Here is a 15,226-nt window from a genome sequence, read left to right on the forward strand (position 1 = left end):
CCCAGTCCACCTGGCCGTGCTGCTGCTCCAGTTTCAACTGTTCTGCCTGCGGCTATGGAACCCTGACCTTTCACCGGACGTGCTACCTGTCCCAGACCTGCTGTTTTCAACTATCTAGAGACAGCAGGAGCGGTAGAGATACTCTCAATGATCGGCTATGAAAAGCCAACTGACATTTACTCCTGAGGTGCTGACCTGTGATTATTATTATTTGACTATGTTGGTCATTTATGAACATTTGAACATCTTGGCCATGTTCTGTTATAATCTCCACCCGGCACAGCCAGAAGATGACTGGCCACCCCTCATAACCTGTTTCCTCTCAAGGTTTCTTCCTAGGTTTTGGCCTTTCTAGGGAGTTTTTCCTAGCCTCCGTGCTTCTACACCTGCATTGCTTGCTGTTTGGGGTTTTAGGCTGGGTTTCTGTACAGCACTTTGTGGAATCAGCTGATGTAAGAAGGGCTATATAAATACATTTGATTTGACTTGACTTAATCTTTACAAGAGGCTGTTCACTTACTAATCTCAATGCAACCCCCAGCCAGGTCTCTGATCCATCTCCTCCAACCCTAGCCACTCAGCCCCTACCTAGATGGTCATACTCTCTCCTCTTCTATCTTATCATCTATCCCTTCTGCTAAATCCTTCTCCTGATTCTGCTTGTTCGACCCTACTCTCCTCCCTTTCCACATCCTATGACTTGCACTGTCCCCTTTCCTCCCGGCCGGCTCGTCCCTCCCCTCCTGCTCCGTGGCGGAGTGAAACCCCCCAACCCCTATTTTGCGCTGCTGCTACTCTCTGTTTATCATATATGAACAGTCACTTTAACTATACACGGGTCTATATACGGGTCAATAGACCCGTGCTCCCACGGGTCTATTGAGGTAGTATGTACACATTGGCTAATCTGCATTGTGTCCCTCCACCCTCCACCCGCCAACCCCTCTTTACGCTACTGCTGCTCTCTGTTCATCATATATGCATAGTCACTTTAACCGTGTCTAGATGTACATACTACCTCAATCAGCCTGACTAACCGGTGTGTCTGTATGTAGCCTCGCTACTTTTATAGCCTCGCTACTGTTTTTCACTGTCTTTTTACTGTTTACTTACCTATTTTTAATTCTTTACTTACCTATTGTTCACCTAATACCTTTTTTGCACTATTGGTTAGAGCCTGTAAGTAACATTTCCCTGTTATGTCTACACTTGTTGTATTCGGCGCACATAACAAATCAACTTTGATTTGATTTGATTTGCGGGCAGCGGATTGAAAATGGAGGAAAACTAAACTTTCGGAGGACCTATCATCCTTTCACTCCCTACACTCTACAGTCTCTTCCTCTGTATCCTCTGTTACAGCCACATTATATCTCTGTAAATTTCAAGCTTCTCCCTCTAACCCTAGGAAACTATATTCCACCTTCTCCTCCCTCCATCTCTGCGGATTACTTGTCAACCACTTTGAAAAGATCGTTGACATCCGCTCCTCATTCACTCAGCCTCTTGAGATAAACTGGTCCCACTCGTACAGAACTACCTTACACCTTGACCTCTTTCTCCCCTTCCTTCAGATGAAATCCTGCATCTAGTTAAGCCCCCCCCCCCCCCCCCCCCCCCCGACAAGCTTGACCCCCTCTGTTCTCCAAACCATCTCTGGAGACCTACTTCTCTTATCAGCTCATCCTGACTTCAAAAATGGACAGTCGCTCCCCTCCTCAAGAAACCAACACTCAACCCCTCTGACGTCAAACTATGAATCAGTATCCCTTCCTTGATTTCAAACACTTGAGGGTGTTGTCTCTGACCAACTCTCTCGCTATCTCAGAATTACCTTCTTGACCTTAACCAGTCAGGCTTCAAGATGGTCACTCAACTGAGAATGCTCTTCTCTGTGCCACGAAGGTTCTCTGCACTGCCAAAGCTGACTCTAGATCTATCACCTGCCTTCGACACCGTGAATCATCAGATCATGCTCTCCACCCTCTCAGGGCTGGATGTTTCAGGCTCTGCACACTATTGGATTCCATCCTACCTGGCAAGCCGCTCCTATAAGGTGACATGGAGAGGATCTGTGTCTGCACTACTGGTGTCCACCAGGGCTCAGTTCTAGACAATCTTCTCTCTATACACCAAGTCACCAGGCTCATCATATCCTTACATGGTCTCTCCTATCATTGCTATGTGGATAACACTCAACTACTCCTCCCCCTTCTGACACCCAGGTGGCGACACGCTTCTCTGCATGCCTGGCAGATATCGGCCCACAACCTTGGATGTCGACCCACCACCTCAACAAGACTGAGCTGCTGAGCTGCTCTTCCTCTCAGGGGACGGCCTGCCCCATATACTACCCACTACTGCCACCTGTATGCTCTTGTTGGCTGGTCCTCGCTACATATTCGACGCCAAACCCACTGGCTCCAGGTCATCTATAAGTCTTTGCTAAGTAAAGCTCCGCCTTATCTCAGCTCACTGGTCACCATAGCAACACCCACCCGTAACACGTGCTCCAGCAGGTATCAAACACTTGAGCGTGGTCATCCCCAAAGCCAACATCTCATTTGGCCGCCTATCCTTCCAGTTCTCTGCTGCCAATGACTGGAACGAATTGCAAAAATCACTGGAGTTGGAGACTTATCTCCCTCACCAACTTTAAGCGTCAGCTGTCAGAGCAGCTTACCGATCACTGCAGCTGTACACAGCCCATCTGTAAATAATCCATCCAACTACCTACCTCATCCCCATATTTATTTTAATTTTTCTGCTCTTTTGCACAACAGTATTTCTACTTGCACATCCTCATCTGCACATATATCGCTCCAGTGTAAATTGCTAAATTGTAATTCCTTTGCCACTATGGCCTATTTATTGCCTTACCTCCTTACTTCATTTGCACACACTGTATACAGATTTTTCTAATGTGTTATTGACTGTACGTTTGTTTATCCAATGTGTAACTCTGTGTTTTTGTCGCTTTATGATAACTTGTTCTCAACTGGCCTACCTGGTTAAATAAAGGTGTAAATAAAACTCCATAGACCTCTCCATCATGGTTGATAATTCCCTGTCCCCCCTCCCAGAGTACAAAGAACCTTGGCATGAACCTGAAACAACACTCTGCATTCTCTGAAAACATCAAAGCAGTTACTCGCTCCTGCAGGTTCATGCTCTTCAACATCGTAGAGAGCAGGTCCTAATCCAGGCACTTGTCATCTCCCGTCTTGGCTACTGCAACTCGCTGTTGGCTGGGCCCCCGCTTGTGCCATCAAATCCCTTGCAACTTATCCAAAATTATTGCAGCCCGCCTGGTGTTCAACCTCCCAAGTTCTCACATCACCCCACACTCCACGTGGCTCGCCTCCACTACAACACCATGGTACTTGCCTACGGAGCAGCAAGAGGAGCTGCCCTTCCCTACCTTCAAGCTATGCTCCAAACCTTAGACCCCCAACCAAGCATCCATTCTGCCACTTCTAGTCTCTTGCCCTCCCTACCGCTATGGTGGAACCAGCTTCCCCCTGAAGCTAGGACACGCAGGGTTCCTGCCCATCTTCTGAAAACATCTGAAATCCTACCTCTTCAAGAGTAATCCTATAATTCCAGAGCAACCCCCCATCCCTTCCTTTCGTGAACTAACACTTGCAATTTTACTTTTTTCCCCACTGGCTTTGCTGACAGCTACTTTGAGTAAAAATGTACTTACTATGACTGTGATATATGTAGTTGTCCGCCTAGCTAATCTTAAGATGAATATACTAAGTCGCTCTGGATAAATGTCTGCTAAATGACTAAATGTCAAATGTACCAATACTCCAATATAACAGGATTGGGTAACGAAGGGCATTATTCACCTTCCCCTCTGGTAGCAGTTATTTACTAACTGATTTAAACATTTTACATTTATTTCACAGCACTCACAGGCTGACCCTGGTGACATGTTGATTGTTATGACAATTCTTTGCTTTTATTTAATTAATTACTATAGGTGTATGCACTCAATGTTCCAAACAGGATTCATAAAAAAATGGAAAAACTTCATCACCTGGAGGTTTCTCCATGAAAGGAGAACACCAGCATAGCTTCCTTGACAGCTTGAACACAGTCTGCAACTCTGTAACCTTTGAGACTGGGACTGCGGATTGTCTCGGGCTGTGGCTGTGTAAATCTCTTCTGTTTGTTGCTGTTTTCCATATACCCTGCGACCTGTCCTGGCTGGAACTGTATGGAGTACCAGTGTTAGCCTATGCTGCTACCAAAGCTAATGGAGAGAAAACTGTTTTCTCCAAAATCTTTTAAAATCAACAAAAATATGTCTACAAGCAGTTGTTACAGCAACAGGAAAATAGTTTCAAGAGATTTGTCCAAATAATGGTGGATTTCAACAAACAAAAGAATGGGCGATCTGACCAGAGAGGTCCACGACCTTAAGAAAAGCTTGCAGTTATCCCTGGGAGAGGTGGATGTCCTGAAAGGGCTTGCAGCAGGATGACAACAAACAAGAGATGACAGGAGCACTGTCTGAATCATCATTTACTGGGAAAACAGATTTTCTTGAGGGACAATCCAGATGTAATAACATGTTTGTGGATGGCATACCAGAGTCTCACATGAGAACTGTACTGAGTCTGAGGAGAAAGTGAGAAAAACTATCACAGGATTTTTCTAATGTTTATTGACTGTACGTTTGTTTATCCAATGTGTAACTCTGTGTTTTTGTCGCTTTATGATAACTTGTTCTCAACGGCCTACCTGGTTAAATAAAGGTGAAATAAACTCCATGACCTCTCCATCATGGTTGATAATTCCACTGTCCCCCCCTCCAGAGTACAAAGAACCTTGGCATGAACCTGAACAACACTCTGCCATTCTCTGAAAACATCAAAGCAGTTACTCGCTCCTGCAGGTTCATGCTCTTCAACATCCGTAGAGAGCAGGTCCTAATCCAGGCACTTGTCATCTCCCGTCTTGGCTACTGCAACTCGCTGTTGGCTGGGCTCCCGCTTGTGCATCAAATCCCTGCAACTTATCCAAAATTATGCAGCCCGCCTGGTGTTCAACCTTCCAAAGTTCTCACATCACCCCACACTCCACTGGCTCGCCTCCACTACAACACCATGGTACTTGCTACGGAGCAGCAAGAGGAGCTGCCCTTCCCTACCTTCAAGCTATGCTCAAACCTTAGACCCCAACCAAGCACTCCATTCTGCCACTTCTAGTCTCTTGGCCCTCCCACCGCTATGGTGGAACCAGCTTCCCCCTGAAGCTAGGACAGCAGGGTTCCTGCCCACTTCTGAAAACATCTGAAATCCACCTCTTCAAAGAGTATCCTAAATAATTCCAGAGCAACCCCCCATCCCTTCCTTTCGTGAACTAACACTTGCATTTTACTTTTTTCCCCACTGGCTTTGCTGACAGCTACTTTGAGTAAAAATGTACTTACTATGACTGTGATTGTAGTTGTCCCGCTAGCTATCTTAAGATGAATATACTAAGTCGCTCTGGATAAATGTCTGCTAAATGACTAAAATGTCAAATGTACCAATACTCCAATATAACAGGATATCGGGTAACAGAGGGCATTATTACACCTTCCCTCTGGTAGCAGTTATTTACCTAACTGATTTAAACATTTTACATTTATTTCACAGCACTCACGGCTGACCCTGGTGACATGGTTGATTGTTATGACAATTCTTTGCTTTATTTAATTAATTACTATAGGTGTATGCACTCATGGTTCCAAACAGGATTCATAAAAAAAGGAAAACTTCATCACCTGTAGGTTTCTCCATGAAAGAGAACCCAGCATAGCTTCCTTGACACAGCTTGAACACAGTCTGCAACTCTGTAACCTTTGAGACTGGACTGCGGATTGTCTCGGGCTTGTGGCTGTGTAAATCTCTTCTGTTTGTTGCTGTTTTCCATATACCTGCGACCTGTCCTGGCTGGAACTGTATGGAGTACCAGTGTTAGCCTATGCTGCTACCAAAGCTAATGGAGAGAAAACTGTTTTCTCCAAAATCTTTTAAATCAACAAAAATATGTCTACAAGCAGTTGTTACAGCAACAGGAAAATAGTTTCAAGAGATTTGTCCAAATAATGGTGGATTCAACAAACAAAAGAATGGGCGATCTGACCAGAGAGGTCCACGACCTTAAGAAAAGCTTGCAGTTATCCCTGGGAGAGGTGGATGTCCTGAAAGGGACTTGCAGCAGGATGACAACAAACAAGAGATGACAGGAGCACTGTCTGAATCATCATTACTGGGAAAACAGATTTTCTTGAGGGACAATCCAGATGTAATAACATTGTTGTGGATGGCATACCAGAGTCTCCACATGAGAACTGTACTGAGTCTGAGGAGAAAGTGAGAAAAACTATCACAGGATTTTTCTAATGTGTTATTGACTGTACGTTTGTTTATCCAATGTGTAACTCTGTGTTTTTGTCGCTTTATGATAACTTGTTCTCAACTGGCCTACCTGGTTAAATAAAGGTGAAATAAAACTCCATGACCTCTCCATCATGTTGATAATTCCACTGTCCCCCCTCCCAGAGTACAAAGAACCTTGGCATGAACCTGAACAACACTCTGCCATTCTCTGAAAACATCAAAGCAGTTACTCGCTCCTGCAGGTTCATGCTCTTCAACATCCGTAGAGAGCAGGTCCTAATCCAGGCACTTGTCATCTCCCGTCTTGGCTACTGCAACTCGCTGTTGGCTGGGCTCCCCGCTTGTCCATCAAATCCCTGCAACTTATCCAAAATTATGCAGCCCGCCTGGTGTTCAACCTTCCCAAGTTCTCACATCACCCCACACTCCACTGGCTCGCCTCCACTACAACACCATGGTACTGCCTACGGAGCAGCAAGAGGAGCTGCCCTTCCCTACCTTCAAGCTATGCTCAAACCTTAGACCCCAACCCAAGCAACTCCATTCTGCCACTTCTAGTCTCTTGGCCCTCCCACCGCTATGGTGGAACCAGCTTCCCCCTGAAGCTAGGACAGCAGGGTTCCTGCCCATCTTCTGAAAACATCTGAAATCCTACCTCTTCAAAGAGTATCCTAAATAATTCCAGAGCAACCCCCCCTCCCTTCCTTTCGTGAACTAACCACTTGCATTTTACTTTTTCCCCACTGGCTTTGCTGACAGCTACTTTGAGTAAAAATGTACTTACTATGACTGTGATATGTAGTTGTCCCGCCTAGCTATCTTAAGATGAATATACTAAGTCGCTCTGGATAAATGTCTGCTAAATGACTAAAATGTCAAATGTACCAATACTCCAATAATAACAGGATATCGGGTAACAGAGGGCATTATTACACCTTCCTCTGGTAGCAGTATATTTACCTAACTGATTTAAACATTTTACATTTATTTCACAGCACTCACGGCTGGACCCTGGTGACATGGTTGATTGTTATGACAATTCTTTGCTTTTATTTAATTAATTATATAGGGTGTATGCACTCATGGTTTCCAAACAGGATTCATAAAAAAGGAAAACTCATCACCTGTAGGTTTCTCCATGAAAGAGAACCCAGCATAGCTTCCTTGACAGCTGAACACAGTCTGCCAACTCTGTAACCTTTGAGAACTGGGACTGCGGATTGTCTCGGGCTTGTGGCTGGTAAATCTCTTCTAGTTTGTTGCTGTTTTCCATATACCTGCGACCTGTCCTGGCTGGACACTGTATGGAGTACCAGTGTTTAGCCTATGCTGCTACCAAAGCAAATGGAGAACAAACTGTGTTCTCCAAAAATCTTTCAAATCAACAAAAATATGATCTACAAACGCAGTTGTATTACGCACAAAGAAAATAGTTTCAAGAAAGATTTTGTCCAAATAATGGTGGATTCAACAAACAAAAGACAGTGGCGATCTGACCAAGAAGGTCCACGACTTAAAAAAGCTTGCAGTTATCCCATGGCGAGAGGTGCGATGTGCTAGAAAGGGACTTGCAGCAGGATGACACAAACAAGAGATGGACGGAGCATGTCTAAGAATCCATCATTTTATGGAGAAAACAGATTTTCTTGAGGGACAATCCAGATGTAATAGATAACATTGTTGTGGATGGCATACCAGAGTCTCCACATGAGAACTGTACTGAGTCTGAGGAGAAAGTGAGAAAAACTATCACAGGAAAGCTGCAGATGGATCATAGGAAGATTGAATTGGAGGCTACCACAGGACTGGACAACCTGTAACCAGCTTAGGTGACAGACCAAGGCCAATAGTGGTCAAGTTCCTAAGGTTCAAGGACAAGATGGCTGCTCTGGAGAGAGCCAGGAACTTTAGAGGAACCAACATCTTCTTCAATGAGGTCTATTCGGAAGCTGTGTGCCAGAGGCGAAAATAACTTATCCCAGCCATAAAAACTACCAGAGAGAGTGGGGACATTGCTTACATCCACTAATTGTCCATCCTCCCTCCCAAAAGCCTGGGAGGAGTGATTAAGCCTAACTTCCGGGTCAATTGCTTCAGCCCCAGATCTCTTACACACACACTCACTAACTGACACTCACAAGTGCCTGATTATCTGGCTAATAGAGTCAGTCAATGTTATTTTCTTCCGTTGTTATCCCTGATAAGCTACCCAGGAAAGGGCATTGGTATGGGCTACTTTTAGCCCTTTCCTGGGTAGCTTATCGGAGAGACATATTATGGAAAAAAAAAAACAAAGCATGAAAAGAACATTGTTCAATAACGTGCTAACATCAGACAACATTCATTCGGCCATCACTGAGACTCACTTGCATAGTTCCTTTGATACAGCAGTAGCAATACAGGACACAAAGACAAGGAGGTTTTAGTCAGAAAATACACCTTTACTGGGCAATATAAAATAAACATAACATTTTGTTATGTTTATTTTCGCATCCGTGCCCCGGGAGCTTCGTTCCCATCTGTAGGCTCACCCCCTGCCTCTCCTTTTTCCTCCTGCGGTGTGCCACAGTTCTCCATTTGTGGCCTGCACGGCTGGTTGGCCCCTAATTGGTGCCATCAGTGTCGGCATGCCCAGCCCCGGGTACTCCCGGCAGAGGGAGTCAACGTCGCGGCACGTACCGCCACACTATCACCAACCCCCCGGGTAGACCTCCCGGGATATCACAATGTTAAGAGCCATATTCGTGTAAAGGATTTAATGTTTAATACTGTCGAAGTGTTGCGGTTGCAAGTTCACCTACCTCATCTAAAGCCTCTTATTTTGGGGTGCTGGTATAGGCCAAGTGCTAACAGTCAGAATCTGGATAATATGTCTGCAATGCTTGATAATGTGTGTGATGTTAAGAGAGAGGCCTATTTTCTGGCTGACCTGAATATAGACTAGTTTTCATCAAGCTGTCCGCTCAAGAGGAAGCTTCTCACTGAAACCAGTGCCTGTAATATGGTTCAGGTTATCAATCAACCTACCAGAGTGTTTACAAATAATACAGGAAGAAAATCATCCAGGTGCATTAATATTTTATTTTTTTACTACTGGTGTAGAACTTTGTTATAAAGCATTGTCCACAACCATTGGAGAGAAATGAGGAAAAGGGAGTTGCAAATGAGTCTGGCTGCTCATGTGATATGCAGACATATTGTAAATTGAGAAATTGTGTGACTAAATTGAACAAAATAGAAGAATAAATTGTGTTGTGAAACTAAGATAGCTGAAATAAAGTATGATGGGAAAAAGCTTTGGAGTAGTGTAAATGACATTATGGGTAGAAAGACTAATTAAACTCCTTTTTTTCATAGAACCAGATGGCTCATTCATCACAAAACCTTTTGCCATTGGCAATTATTTTAACAACTATTTCATTGGCAACATGGGCAAACCTTGGCATGACGTGCCAACAACAAACTGTGAGCCATTCATGCATAAAATACCTAATAATGAAAGAAAGGCATTGTAATTTAGAATTGGGTAAAGTTAATGTGGGAGAGGTGGAAAAATTGTCTATAAATAACGAGAAACCACCTGGTATTGACAACCTAGATGGAAAATTACTGAGGCTGGTAGCAGACTACATCACCACTCCTATTTGCCACATCTTCAATCTGAGCCTGGACAATCACTTGTGATTCCGATACCCAAGAAAGGTAACGCTTCCTTACTGGCTCTAATAGCCAATCAATCAGCTGCTAGTTCTTAGCAACATGTTAAAAACATTGTATTTGACATGCACTGCACTGACGCAAATGTCTAATGATTGGCTGAAAGACATGTATAATAAGAAGATTGTGGGAGCTGTATTGTTAGATTTTAGTGCAGCCTTTGATATTATTGACCATCATTTGTTTTTGAAAAATGATTTATCGAATAGAACACGGAGGGCTTTCTTTAACGTAAAACATATAAAGTGTGGTATTCTCCAAGAGAGCTGTCTTGGTCCTTTACTCGTCTCAATTTTTCTAATGATCTACCACAAGCCTTAAACAAAGTATGCAGATGATTCAACACTATGTCAGCATCCACAGCTAGTGAAATAATTAGCTGTAGCCCTGTCTTAGGCGTCTCCAGGTACAGATATTGCAATTTTTTTGAACTGGCCACATCAGCAGTCCTCATGCCTCCTTGCAGCATGCCTAAGGCACGTTCACGCAGATGAGCAGGGACAGAAGAAGAGTCAGTAGAAAGGCCTCTTTAGTGTCCTAAGTTTTCATAATGGTGACCTTAATTGCCTACCGTCTGTAAGCTGCTAGTGTCTTAACAACCATTCCACAGGTGCATGTTCATTAATCGTTTTTGCTTAATTGAACAAGCATGTGAAAGTGTTTAAACCCTTTACAATGAAGATCTGTGAAGTTATTTGGATTTTTACGAATTATCTTTGAAAGACAGGGTCCTGAAAAATGGATGTTTCTTTTTTTGCTGAGTTTATTTTTAGGGATCACCATTAGCTGCTGCCTCTTCCTCGGGTCCAAACACATTAAGGCACTTACATTACATCATATAACATTATTACACCACTACATATCTACAATACAAAATGTATAATTCCACCATATAACAATATTACAATGTACGTGTGTGTAGATTGCGTATGCTAGCACTTGTGTGTGTATGCGTGTGTTGACCTAGTGTGTGTCTTCACGGTTCCCCTTTGTTCCATAAGGTGTATTTCTACCTGTGATTCTACTGCTTGCATCAGTTACCTGATGTGGAGTAGAGTTCCATGTAGTCATGGCTCTATGTAGTACTGTGCAGCTCCCATAGTCTGTTCTGGACTTGGGGATTGTGAAGAGACCTCTGGTGACATGTCTGTGATGTATGCATGGGTGTCCGAGCTGTGTGCTAGTAATTTAAACAAACAGCTCGGTACATTCAGCTTGTCATTCAGCTTGTCAACACAAGTAGTGATGAATTCAATCTCTTCCACTTTGAGCCGTGAGAGATTGACATGAATATCATTATTGTTAGCTCCCTGTGTATTCTTAAGGGCCAGCTGTGCTGCCCTGTTCTGAGCAAACTGTAATTGTCTTAAGTCCCTCTTTGTGGCATCTGACCACACTACAGAACAGTAGTCCAGGTGCGACAAAACTAGGGCCTGTAGGACCTGCCTTGTTGATAGTTTTGTTAAAAAAGCAGAGTAGCACTTTATTATGGACAGACTTCTCCCCATCTTAGCTACTGTTGTATCAATATGTGACTCGTTTCAGGAAACTAGGTGTATGTCGCGCGTCACTACTTCACAGGAGTTGTTTTTGGCAGATATGCCTTCTCGAACATTAGAACTTTCATGCGCCTTAATAACAAACTTGTATGCCATCTGTAAATACGAATAAAAGTGTTAAATTAGTGTTGTTAAGAAGGCAGAGCACCGCTTTATTATGGAAAGACTTCTCCCCATCTTAGCTACCAAGCAGTTTAATCACCTCAACTTGCTCAATTTCCACATTATTTATTACAATATTTTAGTTGATGTTTAGGGTTTAGTGAATGATTTGTCCCAAATACAATGCTTTTAGTTTTTGAAATATTTAGGACTAACTTATTAGTTGCCACCCATTCTGAAACTAACTGCAGCTTTTTGTTAAGTGTTGCAATCATTGCAGTCGCTGTAGTAGCTGACCTGTATAGTGTTAAGACATCCGCATACATAGACACACTGGCCTAACTCAAAGAGTGCTGTAAGTCTGTTGTCAATTTGTTTACTGTAAAATAGTACTGGAACTGGTCATACACAATTTTTTTCAAAAGTTTACTCAGGGTTGGTAACAGGCTGATTGGTTGGCTATTTGAACCAGTAAAGGGGGCTTTACCATTCTTGGGTAGCGGAATTACTTTTGCCTCCCTCCAGTATGGAGGGCCAACACTTTCTAGTAGGCTTAAATTGAAGATACGGCAAATAGGAGTGGCAATATTGTCCTCTATAATATTGTACAAATCATTCCATAAGTACTAGACGTTAGCTGAATCTGGTAATGAATGATGTGGCTGTTATGAAAGTAGAGGCACCTAAACTTATTTGTGTTACCATAAACTGTCATGGTGAAGGCATATTGATTCTATTGTTGTAAAGATGGGTAGAAGTCTGTCTGCAAGAAAGAGGGGCTCTGCATTTTTAACACCACATTCTACCAAACAAGTCCTGCAGGCTCTGGTTTTATCACATCTTGCCCGGTTATATGGTCAGGTGCTGAAAAAACGACCTAGGAAAGCTGCAGCTGGCCCAGAACAGAGCAGTACGTCTTGCTTGTCACTGTAACCAAAGGGCTAATAGAAAGATTGACTGCATTGCTTCTTGTTTTATGTCCCATAGGGCGGCGCACACACAACCCGACCCCGGGTGTTGAAAATTCCAAATTGTCTGTATAATCAACTTACATAGCTCTGACAGACATACTTACAGTGCCTTGCAAAAGTATTCATCCCCCTTGGTATTTTTCCTATTTTGTTGCATTACAACCTGTAATTTAAATACATTTTTATTTGGATTTCATGTAATCGACATACACAAAAAAAAATTAAAAGAAAAGACATCAAAACTATGAAATAACACATGGAATCATGTAGTAACCTAAAAAGTCTTAAACAAATCAAAATATATTTTAGATTTGAGATTATTCAAAGTAGCCAACCTTTGCTTTGATGACAGGTTTGCACATTCTTGGCATTCTCTCAACCAGCTTCTTGAGGTAGTCACCTGAAATGTACTTCAATTAACAGTTGTTAATCTGTGGAATTAATTTTCTTCTTAATGCATTTGAGCCAATCAGTTGTTGTGACAAGGTAGTGGTGGTATACAGAAGAAAGCCCTATTAGGTAAAAGATCAAGTCCGTATTATGTCAAGAACAGCTCAAATAAGCAAAGAGAAACGACAGTCCATCATTACTTTAAGACATGAAGGTCAGTCAATCTGGAAAATTTCAAGAACTTTGAAAGTGTCTTCAATTGCAGTCGCAAAAACCATCAAGTGCTGGCTCTCATAAGGACCGCCACGGGAAAGGAAGACCCAGAGTTACCTCTGCTGCAGAGGATAAAATCATTAGAGTTACCAGCCTCAGGAATTGCAGCCCAAATAAATGCTTCACATCGTTCAAGTAATAGACAGTAGGAGACTGCGTGAATCAGGCCTTCATGGTCGAATTTCTGCAAAGAAACCACTACTAAAAGGACACCAATAAGAAGAAGAGATTTGCTTGGGACAAGAAACACGAGCAATGGACAATAGACCTGTGGAAATCTGTCCTTTGGTCTGATGAGTCCAAATGTGATATCTTTGGTTCCAAACACCGTGTCTTTGTGAGACGCAGAGTAGGTGAACAGATGATCTTCGCATGGGTGGTTCACACCGTGAAGCATGAAGGTGACACTGTCTGTGATTTATTTAGAATTCAAGGTACACTTAACCAGCATGGCTACCACAGCATTCTGCAGCGATACGCCATCCCATCTGGTGAGCGCTTAGTGGGACTATCATTTGTTTTTCAACAGGACAATGACCCAACACACCTCCAGGCTGTGTAAGGGCTATTTGACCAAGAAGGAGAGTGATAGAGTGCTGCATCAGATGACCTAGCCTCCACAATCATCCAACCTCAACCCAATTGAGATGGTTTGGGATGAGTTGGACTGCAGAGTGAAGGAAAGGCAGCCAACAAGTGCTCAGCATATGAGGGAGCTCCTTCAAGACTGTTGGAAAAGCATTGCTCATGAAACTGATTGAGAGAATGCAAAGCTGTCAAGGCAAAGGGTGGCTACTTTAAAGAATCTCAAATGTAAAATAAAACACTTTTTTGGTTACATGATTCCATATATGTAGTTTTGATGTCTTCACTATTATTCTACAATATAGAAAATAGTAAAAATAAAGACAAATCCTTGAATGAGTAGGTGTGTCCAAACTTTTGACTGGTACTGTATCTATGGGCCATGGTTTTTCACAGGATGGCACTTTATGTACAGTACTGTACTGTATGACGCACCTCTGTTGATTGGATAGAAGTCACTTAGATTCGATTGATATTATCTGAGGTGTTCTAAAATACATCCATACAGGCAACCATTGACCTCTTGAGGCAGATCGTCTAATTGAGAAACAACCCTGACTCCATCTGTTACCAGAAACAATTAGCCCATTTATATTTTAGCCCCATAACAACATTAACCCTTCAAACAAGCAACTATTTGTCCTAAAACCACTTGGAGGCTGCATGGAGTTGAATGACTTAAGGTACATCTACAAGGTGAGGCAATCTCTGGTTAAAAGGTTTAATAAACCATGTTTATGTGGAAGTCCAAGCAGTGTTAACATGAATAGGAGTGATGCACCGTTCCAAACATCTTCAGGTTTCGCCATGTTCAAATCAAACATTGAGTAAATAGTTACATAGTGTTTAAGACTTAGGGAGTTTCCCATGCAATGCTAATTAAACTCATAAATCGTGCAATTATCTATAATCATTATGTCAAGTGATTGACATAACGATGATGGAATATTGTCATAATGATGATGGAATTTGATTAAAATCACTTAACTCCTACCTAATAATGTTCTGTGGTGGGATACATACTTTTGATACATACTTATTGAATATCGTTGCATTTGGTCAAACAGAATTCTATCCATCAGTGTACTAAGAACAGGCTGCAAACTGGTTGAGTGGCTGTTAGAGCCAGCAAAGGGTGCTTTACTAGTTTTAGGCAGTGGAATTACTTTAGCTTCCTTCCACGCTTGTGGACACACACATTCCTTTAGGCTTTGGTTAAAGATATAGCAAA

The 15,226-nt window shown here is 42.7% G+C and overlaps 1 protein-coding gene across 9 annotated transcripts in view; it reads right to left on the reverse strand.

The window, feature by feature from the left end:
• Positions 1–15,226, reverse strand: part of LOC111960057 (collagen alpha-1(XXV) chain) — a 394,437-nt gene that overhangs the window by 89,078 nt on the left and 290,133 nt on the right. The gene's annotated exons all lie outside the window — the stretch shown is intronic.

The sequence above is a fragment of the Salvelinus sp. IW2-2015 genome, linkage group LG37 (genome assembly GCF_002910315.2).
Source record: "Salvelinus sp. IW2-2015 linkage group LG37, ASM291031v2, whole genome shotgun sequence".
Lineage (NCBI taxonomy): Eukaryota > Metazoa > Chordata > Actinopteri > Salmoniformes > Salmonidae > Salvelinus > Salvelinus sp. IW2-2015.